The sequence below is a fragment of the Paroedura picta genome, chromosome 1 (assembly GCF_049243985.1).
Source record: "Paroedura picta isolate Pp20150507F chromosome 1, Ppicta_v3.0, whole genome shotgun sequence".
NCBI lineage: Eukaryota > Metazoa > Chordata > Lepidosauria > Squamata > Gekkonidae > Paroedura > Paroedura picta.
Genome location: NC_135369.1, coordinates 171,117,984 through 171,135,595, shown reverse-complemented (window position 1 = coordinate 171,135,595; position 17,612 = coordinate 171,117,984). Strand labels below are relative to the sequence as shown.

Genomic DNA, 17,612 nt, shown 5'->3' with positions numbered 1-17,612 from the left:
CAGCAAAAGAAAATATTTGCCTTGGATCCAGCCTATTGTGTTTTACTCATGCCAGAATCTAAAGCATGAGGGACATAGTCAATTACAACAACAAAGGAAAAGAATTTAACCTTCTGTGCTGCCCTGTAACTCAGATGCATGCCCATTCCCATTTCTGCAAATGCTTTCTTTTAAAAAATTAACATTTTATTATGGCTATATATCTACAAATAACATCACCACTGAACAAAAAAACAACCACATAAAACACATACAGAAATAACACAAACATCACAATCGCAACCTAAAATATGACTTCCGACCCAGCTCACCTTCCTTGACAAGTAAACCCTCCTCCTGTGCTAAGAGAAATTAATTAGAATTACCTGCAAATGCTTTTGTAGGGCCAAATCCCACGTTTGGAATTTCAAGTATGGGATTCCAGGGTCAAGTATCTTGTTTGGTCCCTCATTTCCTGAAAAGTTCCAAAGCACAGTCACCTCTGAGGAGACCACCTAGACTGTAAAAATAGTGCAACAACGTCTTTATTTTTATATCCCACCCTTCCTAGATAATTCAGGATGGGTAACATTGTAAGTTTAAAGAATTCTTTAAAAACCACTTGTACATATTTAAACATCAGTATTTACATCAACCCTGTTTAGTAAAACTTGGTGGGGGAGAGATTCCCGGTTTTTGGAGAGGCAAATATTCCTCCTGCATTCAGCAGTGAGGCCAGCTCTTCCTGATCTTCTTCCTGGCCTCAAGCATAGGCCTGGTGAAACAGCTCTATTTTTACAGGCCCTGCAGATTAAGGTTCCACCAAACTGTAGCTGACTTCAAACTGTCTGAATGGAATCAAAATCAAAGTCACTTTGTCAACCATTGTGGACTGGTCACTTATCCTAAATCCCTCCTGCAAATAGCAACATGGGTTTCACTATTCAAATGGATGAGCTGTCATCACTTATTAAAATATTCCAACATGTTTGAAGGGCAGGCTATGCCCTTGTGGACAACTCCATTTGGGCAACTCCACCTTGGCTCCAAACCTGGCCAGCAATAAAACCAAACTTGTTTCTCCTCACCTGCATTTGAAATATGCTAAGAGGTTCCTTCATTCCTTTCCCCCAATCCCAATGTACACTGTTTCCCAGTAGCACCTTCCTAGCAGAAGAAGAGTTGGTTTTTATAGTCTGCTTTTCACTGCCCAAAGGAGTCTCAGAGTGCCTTACAACCGCCTTCTCTTCCTCTCCCCACAACAGACACCTTGTGAGGGAGGTGAGGCTGAGAGAGCTGTGAGAGAAACTGCTCTGTGAAAACAGGAATGTTTCTAACAGGACTGTGTCTAGCCCAAGGTCACAGTGCCTGTTGTGGGAAGAGGAATGGAATTCTCCCTCTCTCTCTCTCTTTCTCTGGGTTCACTCAGAGAACTGACTATTCCAGTATATAATTGTATATTTTGAACAGATTTTAAATCTCAGAAAGTTTCAGGACTCATTGAAATTATTCTTCTTGGGATATCTATAGCAGCCTCAAGCTGTGCAGATTGACAAAATTATTTCAGGTATTTGTGTATGTGTGTGGGGGGAAAGAGAGAGACAGAGTATGTGTCATGGAAACTCAAAAGCACTAAAATGACTCATTGCTTCTTCTCTTTGGTGGGAAGATGGAATGCAGATCTGGAGACCACCAATCAATAGCATGGATTGTACTTTAGGCTTAGGGATGTCCCTCTAGTTTAAAGAGCCTTCCTCCAGTGTAAAAGTCTTTCTTCAACTGAGGTGGCATTGGAGAAAAGACCAATAGATTGGGCAGAAGACACCTTCGGTTTGAAGGAAGCATCTTTGCTCAGTGGGATCATAAGATACATGCCTCCAGAATAGACTGACACTCTGAAATTCAAGTTCAGACTTGAAATTAGGGCTGGGCGGTTCGGCCGCTGAAGCGGCCGTTCATGCCCAAATCAGCCAGCACCGCAGTGCAGGTGGAGGGTTGCCTGGTCACCAGCGCACCTGTCGGCACCTGAATGCAGGCGTAGAGCTCTGCGCCTGCATGTGTGTGCTGACTGGTGCGCCGGTGGCACCCCTCCCCATACATCACAGCGCTGGCTGCTTTGAGCGCAAACGGCCGCTTCAGTGGCCAAACCGCCCAACCCTACTTGGAATCAATGAGTTTAGACTGGAATAGCTCTGCCTAGGATTGCACTACATTCCCATGCTTCCTCGACCATCCTAAAGAGGATTATAGGATGACACCATTAAGCTATCTGAAGGCTCCCATTATGCAGCTTTCAGGAATCAAGGCCTCTTTTGTGGCTAGCTTGCAACCACAATAAATGGCAAAATTAATCAGATGAATTGTTTATTGCCATTGGTTCTTCTTATTGCTTTTTATGTGCAGAGTAATTAGCTATCAATAGCAAGGAAATGCTTTGAGAGCAGGAGAGGAGAACCACTGAAGAGGCATTTCATTATGCCATTAAGGGTCCTTAACTGTATCCCCCATGTTACTAATTCATACGTTGTTAGCCCAGGCACATAATTTACAACAGGGATGATGCAATGGCAGAGGTGGAGGAAATGGCTGCCCAGCACAAAGTTGCCACAGATCCAATCTATGCTGAGGTGGGTTGGCTTACACCAGGCTTTCTCAACCAGGGTTTCAAGAAACTCTGGAGTTTCTGGATGGCACTGGAAGGGTTTCCAGAATGAATGGGAGGTAATTAATTTTATGTATTTTTAAAGTTGTTAAACATTTAGTATGTATGGTCATGTTGATTTGCCCCTCCCCTCCCCAACTGGCCAATGATAGGCCTGGAGGGGGTGGGAAGGGGAGGGGCCCCGGGTGGGCATGTTCACAGCTATGTTTTTCAACCATATTCTACACCAGTGGTCCCCAACCCGCGGCCTGGTGCCGGGCCGCAAAGGCCTTGGCGCCGGGCCACAGCTCCCTCTTCCCGCCCCCCCGAAGCGAGAAGCTCGCCAGGCCGCGAGCAAATCGGCCACCGAAGCGGCCGATTAGCTCACGGCCCGGCGAGCTTCTTGTTTCGGGAGGAGGGGGAAAGAAGCTTGCCGAGCCGCGAGCTAATCGGCCGCTTTGGCAGCCGATTTGCTGGCGGGCCGGGAGAGGGAGCCACGGCCGCCGGCATGGCAGCGGCGCAAACGCGCATACGCGGACTGCCGCAAACGCGTGTGCGCGGCAGTCCGAGCATGTGCGTTTGTGCTGGGGCTGCTGCGCGTACGCGGGGCCCCGGGCCGCCCTCTCCCGCCACTCCGGAGCAGCAGTCCGCGGCAACCGGAAAGTTGCGGACCACTGTTCTACACGATCATGTCACTTCTGGGGTTTCTCAAAGCCTGAAGAATGTTTCAGGGGTTCCTCAATGGTTAAAAAACTTGAAAAAGGCCCACTTGAACCAAGAAGAAAGCATTCCAAAATCAGGAATATGAGATCATGTAGAAAGGATAAAGAATCTGGATGGCACAATTCATCCCAAGAAACAGCTGATCTACCTCCATTCGTCTTCCCCCTGCAGTTCCATTCAAGTTAAGGAGAGATTAATCCTGAGATCACAAGATCCACTATTGCTCCACCTGATCTGGGAAGAGGACAAAATCACCTTGGTTCTTCTGATGGTTCTTCCCCCTTTTTTGCCTTTCTGCAGCAGCCTCCCAACTCATATAGCTATTTGTCCACAGGCACTGGCTGGCTTTGCATGTGAGCATCAGGAAAACATGCAAACAATAGAACTGACATGTAATTATATGCATGATTGCATGGCTTTCTTTTTTCTTTTTGCAGAATTTTATGGCACACACAGACATAGAGTGGAGGAGAGAAACTGATGCAAGGGAATTTTAAGCTATCTCAAACTGCACATGTTCTGGCATTGGAATTAATTTTAGAAATGTTCCCGGTTATATTGGGATTCAGAAAGTGAAGAACACTGTGCAGGGCAAACTTACTGAACAAGAAATTGAGGAGAGGGGGAAATCTGTCCTTCCCTAATAAGTTTCAACAGGTTAGGTTTTCCAGAGCTGACAGGCTGTGCTCGACAGGTTGTGCTCATTATGCTGCATAAAGTATATATTTTTAATTCATTAATGGATGTACTCTGAATAAAGATACCTTCACAGTGCAAACTGATGTAGAATTAGTCAGTTGTCAGCCTACAGACATCTGTGGGTGGGATGCAAGCAAATTTGCATCGAATGGCAATAGCCATTAACACAACTGGGCTCTGAATGACCCAGGCAAGAGATGCATTTATCCTTAACCTGCAATGGGGAAACCTAAGGAGAGAAAGAGCAAGTCCAGCCTTCTTGTTTGGGAAAAAGCCATCAAGGCATAAGAATGGCGTTTTGCACTTTCCAACCTACTATGAAAGCCCAGAAGAGAGGGTTGATGGTAATCTAAAATGAGATTATAATGATTTCATCAGCAACTGAAGCAAAATAAAGTTACAAGCCAAAGCATTGAGATGTTTGGACTTGCTTTCTATTGAACTTGGGGGCTCAGACTCTATTCATGCTAAGTTTATTGGACTTGCTTTCTATTGAGCTCGGGCATCAGTCTCTATTCATTCTAAGCTGTTTGGACTTGCTTTCTATTGAACTTGGGGACTCAGTCTCTATTCATTCTAAGCTGCTTGGACTTGCTTTCTATTGAACTTGGGGACTCGGTCTCTATTCATTCTAAGCTGCTTGGACTTGATTTCTATTGAATTTGGGGACACTTGCTTTCTATTGAACTTGGGGACTCAGTCTCCATTCTAAGCTGCTTGGACTTGCTTTCTATTGAACTTGGGGACTCAGTCTCTATTCATTCTAAGCTACTTGGACTTGCTTTCAATTGAACTTGGGCTCTGTCTCTATTCATGCTAAGCTGATTGGACTTGCTTTCTGTTTAACTTGGGGGGCTCGGTCCCTATTAATGCTGAGCCCGCCACGCAAAATATTCAGGGCTGTGGAAAATCAAACCCAGATTTGAGTCTCCTGTTCTTTAATTACTACACCACCTTTGCCATTGTTTGAGGACATTGTGTCCTTGCTTTCTGCTATAAAATTCCTATGTAGTTTTGTATAAGTGTGAAACAATTTCCCCAGCCTCCCCTAGCTCCACCCTACTTTCTGCCATGAGACTTGATTTGGTCACAGTCATTGGGCAGTGGGACCCACTTTCGTGAATAATTTCAGAGGAAGAAATTTCCCCCTGCTTCTTCAAATGAGCAGATGCTCTGAAAACTATCTTGAAAAGTGCTAGTGGTTATGTCAACTGGTATTTACTTGCTCATCAAACCAAATATTCACGCTCGCATATCCACTTGTACCAAGAGTAGCGGAGAACCTGTATGGTGTGTGGCTGGACAGCATGTAGAAATTGGCTCAGGATCAAGAAGTTCATTAAATAGTCAGGGCATGAAAGATAAATGTATCAAAAACATCTTAACAGCACTGAACCTCACAAAATCACAAGTTACATTTTCTGTGAAGATTAGCAAAATTGGGTTTTCAAGATACTAAGGCAAGGAGAAGATATCTGGTCAGAAGTGGTTTATCCATGTAGCATGTGTAGCATGCGTAGCACATGCTACAGGTCCCACAATTCCAGGGGCCCAGCAGTGCTGTATAGTCAGGGGAGCTTCGCACTGCGATTGTTAGGGGATGTTTATACATTTGTGGCTTGTGAATCACACAAACATAAAGGGGGTAATATGCATGCTCACTTAGTAACTGAGAAACTCAATAACTGAGCATGCACATCACTTATCGAACATGTGTGCAAACCACAAGCCACATAAGTGTGAAGGTTCCCTTAGATACTAGGGCACTGCGTGTGCACATCTCACCAAGGTTCGAGAAATTTTGCCAGCATAGTGAAGTAGTCAGCTGCCTATACCTGGGAGGGGAGTTCTGCAGTTATTTGTGCAGCACAAGGAACAGTGACAATTGTGTTTTTCTAGGGCCTCATGAATCTTGAAACTGGCTCTGGTGCTATGGGTCCCATTAATCTTTAAACGGAGCCTGGGTCTAGTCTCCTATAAAACTGACCAGAACCACACGTAACTAGTTGATGCCTTCAGACAATGTCCTGAACAAACTGGTCACTTCTGTTGGTGACAATGCCTGTTCAATTTTAATCCTACCCTTCCACCAGGGAAGCCATGTTGTCATATGTAGTTCTTCTCTCTCCCATTGTTTTATCACAACAAATGTGTGACATAGATTAGAGAGAACATGATTGGCCCAAGTTCATCCAATAAGCTTCATAGCCAAGGAGGATTTTGAACAATGGTCTCCCAGTTCCTCTAACATTGTTATCCTAAGCAGAGCTATCTTTTTGTAAGAACATTGTGCTTAACAGGCATAGAAGGAGATGACTCTTCTTAGGATAGCACTGCTAGCAAGACAATAACTCTAAGAGCAAACATTTATATTCATGTTATGTAGCTAATTTAATAATTCACATTATATTAGTATTATAACAGCATTTGTGAGTTGAGTGAAATTTTTGTTTCCTTTGTCCTTCCTTCTTTAAAGCATGCGCCTCGGGTGACATAATTATTGTCTCTTTGTTTTGTATGTACCTCACTATGTGTGGGAGCTACACTTAATTTAAACATCAATAAAGTGTAAATAGTTGCAAATTACTGTTCTTGCCTCATTATCCAATAATTTGCTAGACCCAATAGCAATTGTGCCTGACTGTAACCTTGCATCAGTCGTACACTGTTCCAAAACATTAGTCCTTTAAGTTTACTGAGCAATATACCACTAACTTTCTTTAGAATCTGTCCAGAGCAGTGGAATAAATACTTCCTGGTTGTTGGTCACTACAACCATAATACCTAACCTATTCTGATAATTAATTGCTATCCTTCTCCTGATCAGTGCAAACCTCTGTCTCTAGATTGAGGAACATTTGAGGTATAGGTACATTTACTGGGAAGAAGGGTCTGTTTTTTGTCCCCACCACAAACTGAGAAATTGGGCAGCAGAGACCAGGAGGCATCTTTGCTTTTTTCTGAAGAGTTGGTTCTTATATGCCGCTTTTCTCTACCCAAAGGAGTCTCAAAGCGGCTTACCTTTGCCTTCCCTTTCCTCTCCCCAAAACAGACACCCTGAGGTAGGTGAGGCTGAGAGAGCCCTGATATTACTGAAGAAGAGTTGGTTCTTATATTCTGCGTTCTTCTACCTGAAGGAATCTCAAAGCGGCTTACAGCTGCCTTCCCTTTCCTCTCCTCACCACAGACACCCTATGAGAGAGGTGAGGCTGAGAGAGCCCTGATATTACTGCTCGGTCAGAACAGCTTTATCAGGGCTGTTGCCAGCCCAAGTTCACCCAGCTGGTTGCATGTGGGGGAGCAGGGAATCAAATCGGGTTTGCCAGATTAGAAGTTTGTACTTCTAACCACTGCACCAAGCACAATATAACCGCTTTGTTGGGGAGAAAAGAATGACATCCTCAGGGCTTCAACTCCAATCGTTACCCTGCTAAACTTGCTGCTCATTCCACATGCGTTGGATAATGTGCTTTGCAGCTGAGTTTTCCTGTGCAAAACAGGAAAATCTACTTCTAAAGTGCATTGAAAGTGCCTTATCTAACATGTGCAGAATGAGCTCTGGGAGGCAGCAGATGAGAAATGGAATGAACAGGACTAGCAGTTGAGCAGCTGGAAGTCAGCTCCTAGTTACCCAGCAAGATTTCCCCAGCTGAAAAGAAGCTGTCTCCTACTTGATCCTTCATGAAAAGAGAGTTGTTTTCTGAAAGTCACCTGTTCCTGCATGAATGGCTTGACAATTCAGTAGCTGTTGATCACCACGGATGAACGGGAAGTGAACCCAACTGGCTAGTGTTTGAGCATCCCTACTGCACATAATTTATACATATATCAAATACATGGAATTCTTGCAAACTAGTGTGAAAACTGTATCTTTTAATGGGGAAAATTGTATAAGTAAATTGAAAAATCTGGAAAGATAAAGACGTGGGTATAATACATGAAAGGGATCTGTAGGCCACCTATTTTACTTTCTTTTTATTATAGTGCCAAACCTTTTCTTTTCACCCAGATCTTTAACTAAGACATTTTAGAATGTTTAGCTGTTTTTTGTCTGCTTCTGTCCCAATCATTGTGTCATTATTATCATTTTAGGCGGATTATTGTTTTATGTTGTTTTTAATGTCCTGGCATATTTTTAATGAGTTGTTTAATGACTTCAGCTTGTTTGTCATGGCTTGTTGCTTTTGCTTTAGAGTTTTACCGATGAGCCACCTTGAGCAGGTCTTTGAAGAGGCAGCATCTAAATTTTCTCCGCATATAAATGAAAATAAATGAATGCAAAATGGAAAAAAAATGGGTTTTTCAAGTTGAAACAATGGTGTCCTGAAATCCCATAGCTTGCGGCTCATTGTCCTATACAGATCCAAATAAGGTCTCAAATACAATTCAACCATATGTGTTGGTGACCTATTTGTGCCAGAGCCACAAACTCATTTGATATTATAAATCCCCTCCTTGAGGGGTGGGGGAAAACTTGCTTCTGCCAATTGTAGCTACATTAAGATATAAATGATCAGTCCTTTGGGGTTCTGATTTTAGATCTACAATCAACTAAAATGTGTTCCTTTTGGTAGAATGGAGCCAGCTGGGTTGGGAGAAAGACTGTCTTCTCCCCTATGCCCCTCAAAGGAACTTATGCCCCAGCACAAAATCCACTAAAGACTCCCGGCCCCAGAGAACTAAAGTTGGCCTCAATCAGGATCAGGATCTTCTCGGCCCTGGAGCCAGCCTGGTGGAACACTCTCCTGGATGAGATCAGAGTCTTGTGGAACTTGAAATAGTTCTACGGGATCTATGACTAAAGTCCAAAATCCACTAATGAACTTAGCCTCACTATGCATTCTTGTATACATCATGTAACACCAAAACTATCTTTGAAACATCTGGTTCAGCACTTTATTCCTGGATAAAGTGCTTGGAGTACTGTGTTCAGTTTTGGCCACCCCAGTTGAAGAGGGATGTTGACAAACTGGAACGTGTCCAGAGGAGGGTAACAAAGATGGTGAGGGGTTTGGAGACCAAGACATATGAAGAAAGGGGAGCTTGGTCTGTTTAGCCTAGAGAGGAGATGACTGAGAGGGGATTTGATAACCATCTTCAAGTATTTAAAAGGGTGCCATATGGAGGATGGAGCAGAATTGCTTTCTCTTGCCCCAGAGGAACAGACCAGAATGAATGGGATGAAATTAATTCAGAAGAAATTCCATCTAAACATTCGGAAGAAGTTCCTGACAGAGCGGTTATTCAGTGGAACAGGCTTCCTCGGGAGGTGGTGGGTTCTCCATCTTTGGAAATTTTTAAACAGAGGCTAGATAGCCATCTGACGGAGAGGCTGATTCTGTGAAGGCAAAGGGGTGGCAGATTACAATAGATGAGGGATTGGGATGTGAGTGTCCTGTATAGTGCAGGGGGTTGGACTAGATGACCCATGAGGCCCCTTCCAACACTATGATTCTATGATTTTATGAATACGCATACATGGAAGAAGATGGAGTGGTCCTTGGCTCTGAGGGATAGGATTATAGGAAATGGTTGTAATCTATTTTAAATATTTAATGATTTTAGACTCCTGTGCAAAGTTATGATTATATTTTATCCAAGACTATGTGACTGTGTTATTTATATAATGATGTAAACCACCCCGGCAGTATAAAATGTGAAAAATGGATGAATAAAGTTGCAGAAAATGGATGAATAAAGAGCCTCTTGTGGCGCAAAGAGCCTCTTGTGGCGCAGAGTGTTAAGGCAGCCGTCTGAAACCTTTGCCCATGAGGCTGGGAGTTCAATCCCAGCAGCCGGCTCAAGGTTGACTCAGCCTTCCATCCTTCCGAGGTCGGTAAAATGAGTACCCAGCTTGCTGGGGGGTAAACGGTAATGACTGGGGAAGGCACTGGCAAACCACCCCGTATTGAGTCTGCCATGAAAACGCTAGAGGGCGTCACCCCAAGGGTCAGACATGACTCGGTGCTTGCACAGGGGATACCTTTACCTTTACCTTTAAAGTTGCAGGGAATATGAGTGGGATTTTTTTTTTTTTTTTGCCTTTCCGAAATGACTGGGAAGCATTAACTGAATCATAGAATAACTGAATTGGAAGGGACCTCTTGGGTCATCTATTCCAACTCCCCGCACAATGCAGGACACTCACTATTTCTCATCCACTGTAACTTGCCACCCCCTTGAACCTTCACAGAGTCAGCCTCTCCGTCAGATGGCTATCCAGCCTCTGTATAAAAATTTCCAAAGATGGAGAACCCACCACCTCCCAACAGAATAATTGAGTTTCCTTTCACAGAGTTTGAAGGTGAGTGGGTGCTTGTAGCCTGCTGGAGAGTGGTGGTTTTGTCTGAGTCTGTTGGCTCTTTTGTCTGGTCCAGGCTTTCTCATCCAGGTTTTCGTGAAACCCTAGGGATTTATATATATATATTGGCTATTTAGGGAGGCGGGGGTGGGTGGGTCAAAATGACCATATATGGTGATATCACTTGATAACTGTGATATATATATCTTATATATATATCACAGTTATCAAGTGATATCACCAGATATGGTCATTTTGACCCACCCACCCACCCCCGCTTCCCTAAATAGCCAATTGTAGGAGTGGGAAGGAGAGGAGCTCCAGGTGGGCATGTACACAGCTATGCTTCCCTGCCATATTCTGCATGATGGCGCCACTTCTGGGTTTTTTTCCCCAAAGGCTGAAGAATTTTTCAGAGTTTCTCAACAGTAAAAAAGTTGAGAAAGGCTGGTCTGGTCTGTTGCTCATGGAGTGAAGTCTGTTTGGCTGGGGTGGATTGCAAATCCCAGCCTCTGATGTTGTTTTATTGTAAACTTGACTGTTTTAAAATGTTTAATATGTTTCAGACATCGTTTTTATCTTATGAAGTGCAAGTCGCCTTGAGCCATCAAGGAAGGGTAGCGTATAAATTCAAAAATAAATAAATAAAAATAAAATATACACCAAAATTATGTGTGACAGCTAATCAAAGTATGAGATTATATGAGAGAGAGAGGGAGCAGACAACCAAGTAGTGAAGTAGTGAATTTGGTTAAAATGCAAATGGCCGAAAGACTTCTATTTCTAAGATGCTGAAACATTACAACATACCTAGTACTGGTTTAGTAAGAATCCAATGGTGCTTTCAGGAAGGGAAACAAATATGTCTTCTGGCACATTATGGTATCTATCATAAGTAGCTGCTCAATTGTGATCGATGCTGCAGACGCTTCTTGTAAAATGCACGAAGGCATTGCCCTGGAGATGTAAAATAGTTATGGAACCCTGATGCAGTCTAGCTCAGGTGCGTATAATTGCATTATGTGGAACATAACATTGTGAAACGGAATTACTGAGTGTTCAATAAAATAATATTTGTAACAGCTGGCACATTTTCGTTTGGTCGGGCTTTAAAAAATAGAGCTTTATCCGCTGGAAGTGTGTGAGCTGTTCCTGGTCTGCTTCTTGCACGCAAAACTAGCTGTGGCTTTTACAATATTTATATGATTTTATCAAAGGCAATTTAAATTTTAAAAAGGGCAAGGAGCTAATCCTGTTTTAAGACTGCATTATAGGCCAACCCACCTGTTGGGGTCTTTTGACCAGGGATTTAAAGATGGGCAAGTTTTGCACATTACCTAAAAGCAGAATCAGTCGAAGATGTAATATTTTCTCAGGTTCTAGCTATTGCATGTTCCTTGGCTTTTATGTACTGTATTTTAACTGGCTTGGGGTTCTTTCTTTTTTTAAAGTAAATAAGCCTGTTTCGTTTATCTGCAAGAAAAAAGGCAGGGTCTCTGAAAAGAGGACTACATACAGAGAGCAATCTTAAACATACATACTTGGAAGGTTCCAGAATGCTAACTAGGGATGGGCGGCCAGAAATATGCTAATCAAGAATGGATTGAAGCCACACTCCTTATTAATACTATATATGTGCTGAATCCAAGCAGAATTACTCCTGACATAGAAGAGCAGGTATAAACCTCCTGATCTTTCTGTACTTCATGCTCTGCTTAATTCTTTTTTATAGCAGGTGGCAATGAGAAGAGAAAATAAGAGATATGTGCCTGACAGGGATGCAATCCAACAAGAATAGTTAGCCTATAATCCTACCAAACAGAATCATCTTGAAGGGGGAACCAGCAGAAAGGGCTGTCAAAAGTATAAAATCCTTGCCTAATTTTGTCTTCTGTACCTCCTCCTTGTTAGGTTTTACTCGATAAGGTCCCTGTTACCTGATACATTCTGAAAACTGTATTTCTCAGATTAACCAGGGCACATTTTTCTAGGCTCTACCCTACAAGCACTGGCCCCACCTCCATCATTAACTACCCATCAGGATGGCAAATAGAACTGGGGGTAGAGTGGATGTTAAGAGGAGGGGAATTTCTTTTGGGTTCAGTTTTACCATTTATCAGAGAGGAATTTTGCTGCGGGGAAGCAGGAGTGTTGTAAGGATTTGCAGGGCCTGTAGCACCAGAGTCAGTTTAAGGATTTGCAGGGCTCTAGCAGAATACAATTGTAGCAGGAACAGCCAGACTGGAGGTGGAGAGGTACTCCACAGTGGAAAGGGGTGTCACTCCAAATGTCTTTAAAGAGCGAAAAGGGGGACTAGGTTCCAGATCCATGGGAGGGGAGGCACTGCATGGGGAACCTGAGAGCATGGGGCCCATAGTACGTGCTGTACAGCCCTAGCAGGCTGCATGCCTGTTACCGGTTAATTACACTCTCGTCCAGGAAGCTGAGACCAAATTGAAAGGCAAGTTCAGAGTCAAAATCCAGTCTAGAGCCTAGGGAGACAGTTCACCAAGGACGGTGGGGCAGGGAGCATAGTTGAAGCCAGGCCAGGTTCATTGGCCAGGGAGAGTGCTGAAGTGGTTTATGGTTGAGGCTGGGGCGGTAAGGAAGATCCGATTGGGGCTCCCCCGGTGCGAAGCAACATTAAGACCATCTGTTAATTATGGCCCTGTCTTCCCACTCCCCCTATTAGATGTTATTGGGGGGATGGGTGATTGAGGATTACCACCATATCGTTGGGTTTGTTGTTTTATGTCTTGGTTTGTGCCCTTGGCTTTTTTAAATGGGATTTTATTGGAGTTTTTAGTAAGGAAGATTATAACCCACCACGAGCCAGTCTCCAGAGTGGTGGGAAATAAATTTAAATAAATAAGTGAGTAAGTAAGTAAGTAAGTAAGTAATAGTAATAGTAATAGTAATAGTAATAGTAATAGTAGTAATAATAATAATAATAATAATAATAATAATAATAATAATAATAATAATAATAATAATAATAATACTGTGGTCAAGTAGCCAGAAGCAGAATCAAAAGTTGTACTGGAGTCAACAGCCAGGAATGGAGTCAAAGAACAAGCCAACGTAAGGAGCCAGGAATTAAGTCAGAAGCCAAAGCCAAAGTCAGAAACCAGGAATGTAGTTAGAAGTCAGGAACCAGGAGTCAGGCAGGCAGAGATTTGCCGTAGTAAACTGGAACATCAAGCATCTGGGAAGACGGGCAGGGAATGCACACGTTGCGCCCACAAAGGACCCTGCCTCTTTCTGAAGTATACCAGAACAGATCTGGCAGTGTCGTCGCTCCTCCTCTGGTGAGTCCTCAGGGATGGATGGGGTCTTGTCCCGAGGTTTTCTGTAGGCTGGCACCAACAGCCTATTCATTTTACAACTGTACTTTAATTAAAGGGAACCCAGTAACCATAGAAATGAGAATTGTGAGACCTTATAAAATAACATCTGTGACCCAAAGTGTCTTCAGTGCAGAAAACAGCCTGTTCTTGAATGGATGGAAAGGCACTGCATGCTATATCAGTGTTACTTCTACTGGCCCATTCTAGTCGCACAGAATGTGAATTGGTCTTTGTTTAGATAAATTCTGTGCACAGGTACCCATAAGCGAGTTTGTTGTTAAGGCTGCACTAGCAAATGCATTGTGTATAAACAAATTCAGCATCTGGCAGGCATTCCAAGGTGAAAGCCAAACAGATGGCTAATTTAATATAAGTTACTTTTTGTTCGGAAATAATACCATTGAATTAACAGCACGTTAACAGAACGTACAGCAGTTGTCACCTATTCTAACTCCTATGCTCTAATAGGTGCCTATTTTATCCCTTTAAAAATATCTTGTTAACAAACTTAAACATCATATGGAAAAATGTTTCTGAGCTAGTTTCTAAATAGCACAACAAATTGGGCAAGGAAAAATAGAAGAACAATTTGTGCTATCCAGGATCGCTAACAGCTTTCCACTGTGGGATAAAATACGGACTTTTATTCAAGCAGAATACTATCCCAAATTTGGGAGAATATGTGTTGTGAAGTGGCAGCTCGCCTCCTTTGTCCCACCATACTTCATAGAATAAAAACAATATGGAATGTCTAGATCTTGTGACATCTGGATCCCCCTGGGGCCCACCATCGCCCAGCTTCATAACAGACTGACACTGCTGGGAACGGAGATAGAATCATAGAATCATAGAGTTAGAAGGGACCTCATGGGTCATCTAGTCCAACCCCCTGCACTATGCAGGACACTCACATCCCTATTGCTCATCCACTGTAACCTGCCACCCCCTTGAACCTTCACAGAGTCAGCCTCTCCGTCAGATGGCTATCCAGCCGCTGTTTAAAAATTTCCAAAGATGGAGAACCCACCACCTCCCGAGGAAGCCTGTTCCACTGAGAAACCGCTCTGTCAGGAACTTCTTCCGGATGTTTAGACGGAATTTCTTTTGAATTAATTTCATCCCATTAGTTCTGGTCCGTCCCTCTGGGGCAAGAGGATGTTGAGGAATATGGGTCTAGTTAGGGATTGTTATGCCTGCCATCTTGTTATTTAAATTGGGATAACTGGATTCTATTTTGTATTCTATTTTATCGGCGAGAGAGCATCTTGCCATCTTATGTTTTTATCTTGTTGTGAATCGCCACAAGCCAGCTGGTCCAGGAGCTGACGGTTGTCAGGGTCCGCAGGGTCTGTGGTACGTTTCTGGTCCGCCACGTTGCTCGGCGAGGGAGATCTGTGGCTGGAAAGGCTCTAGCTTCAGGAAATAGCATCTCAGGACGGAGTCGGTTCTCTCTCTCCTGCTCCGGGGTTCAGGGTAGTTGCTTCACTACGCCTCCAACCCCACCTCCTCGCTGACGCTTCCTTAAGTAGCCTTTTGCAGCCCCCGTCTCCACCCTCCGAGCCTTTCAGGAGGGACCCTGCCCTTCCGGGACTCCGCGTCTCGCTGCCAACGCCCTGCCCAGGGTTTCCCCCTTGCCCGACCAGCTTGTGCTGACTTCCCTAGTGTTTCCCTTTTCCCCACCCCTGGTGAGCTGATTCCCAACATCTCCTTAGATAAGTTTCTTATCCAAAGAGGGTCTGTTTGGTTCTCTTCCTCTGTAGCTTCCCTTTTGACGTCTCTATTCCTATTTTTGCTCTCCTTCTCTGGAACCCCCGCGTCGCCCAAACTAGTTGTTCTCGACAGCAGTATACAAATTTAATAATAAATAAATAAATAATGGTGGCTGAAGAAATCAGCTTCGGTCTTCCTACAGTGCTGTTAGTCACTTATTTAGCTCTTCCTTTTTCCCCCTTGCCCTTCCTATAATTAGAAAGCCCCCTCCCTTAATTCTGTAGATTTTTTTCAAAACCCTTGGATTTGAAAAATGCTGCAGTCAGCAAAACACTGTACCAGATCTGCTGAGGTTACTAGTGGTGAAAATGTTGTACCTGTGAAGTCTTAATTTGTGAGAGAATAGACGGTGGTTATAATTAGACCTTTCTCATGCCCAAAGAGGAAAAAAGTGTCAAGGAGTTTATTCTTAGTGCATTGCCAACAGCCCTTTCATAAGTGGCACAAGTGAAGTGGGTGTCTATTTCTGTTAGCTCATCTGTGCTAGAATATGGGCTGCATATTGCTCCAGCAAATGACTTGCACAAACCAATTATAGCACATCTGCACATTACTGGAAGGCATTCTTTTGGGTTGTGAGAGACTGGGTGCCACAGGACTCTAAAAATAATATCACCATTAGAAAACTATACCATGCATGGTGGGCATTGAGCTCTGGGAATGATTTGGCTTTTGTACAAATGATAACTATGGCTACTACGCTTGATCTGAGCCAAAAGGCTGAGAAGCTAATTTTGCAGGCATGCTGATGCATATTTTATTTATCTCCTGTTTTTCTCCCTGATTGGGACCCAAATCATTTCTCATCATTCTGCCATCCTCCACTCTATCCGTTATGCGAAAGAGTTTGCCGAATGCATTTGCTGAGCATACAACCAAAGGAGGTGCCCGTGGGTTTTATGAAAATGTGACCATATTTGTGATGTTTGCCATGACCCTCACCCAAGACCATCTGGCCCAAGAGTGTGTGTGTCACAGTGCTTTTTGTAGGGACCCAGCTTCCACCACCTTCAGTATCAGAAAGGATGGAGGGTCATGGAAAATCTGGGACACGTAGTGAATTTAGGTTAATACATCATCTTTCCTAACCCAGGGAGTTATCTGTTAACAATTCTACAGCACTGGAGTCCATGATTGCCTCTTTTCACCATGCAGTTAGCCTTGTCCTGTCCTGTGGCCATGGCACATTCATGGTCAAGTGTGACATCCAGTTGGCATTTGGTTGTTGCCCATTTTTTCCCCATTGTGCTTCAGATTCAATGACCAACAGTTCGTAGCTAAAGGCATGCCTATGTATCTTTGAGTCTTTTAGTGCCTAAGTGCCTTAATGTAGCGATCCCCAACCTGTGGGCCGCAGACCACATGTGGTCCTTCGACTAATTGGAGGTGGGCCCCGAAGGACGCCTTCTCTCCCCCCCCCCCCCCCCGGCCCTTTATAACACACTTCGGGTGTCATTGTCTCCCATCACTCCCAGATGGGACTATCTCGTTGCAGAGAAACAAGCTCAGGGTTCCCATTGATTTGTCATTGTCATGAGTTAAAATTTCCATGAAAATAAAATGTTCCTTATGTTCATTGTTGTGGCGTGTCTGTATCTTATTTTGAAGAGATGTTTAAACATTACCATAGCGATCAGAGAGCGTTAGGGCAGTGGTTGAGAGTAGAGGAGGAAACTACCCCCCGCCACCGGGCCTCAGTAAAAGGTGTTGAGTGGTCCCCGGTGAGTGGTCCCTGGCATTGAGTGGTCCCCAGTGATAAAAAGGTTGGGGACCACTGCCTTAATGGGTGGTTAAGGATTGGACCAACTTGCCGCACGTTACTCAAGAAACCCTGGAAGTGGTGCGATTATGCAGAATATGGTTGAGAAGCATAGTTATACAAAAACCCATCCAAGGCCTTTCCACTTCTCACCTACTCCAGACCCATCATTGGCCATTTTGGGAGGGGGTGGGTGGGTTGACATGACCATAGCTGGTAATATGACCTGATAAATGTTTAACACATTAAAAAAATAATTAACTCCCACCCATCTGGGAAACCCTTGCAGGGCTGTCAAGAAACCCCAGGGTCTCATGAAATCCTGGTTGAGAAATCCTGCTCTAACTACTATGGCATGCCGAGTTCGATTCTGCACTCCCCCCACATGCAACC

General features: G+C 43.8%; 1 long non-coding RNA gene across 1 annotated transcript in view; it reads right to left on the bottom strand.

The window, feature by feature from the left end:
* Positions 1-365: 365 nt before the first annotated feature.
* Positions 366-17,612, bottom strand: part of LOC143820710 (uncharacterized) — a 49,855-nt gene continuing 32,608 nt past the window's right edge. The window contains exon 3 of the long non-coding RNA XR_013225478.1: positions 366-454. This is a non-coding gene — a long non-coding RNA (uncharacterized LOC143820710). The remainder of the gene's footprint in view (positions 455-17,612) is intronic.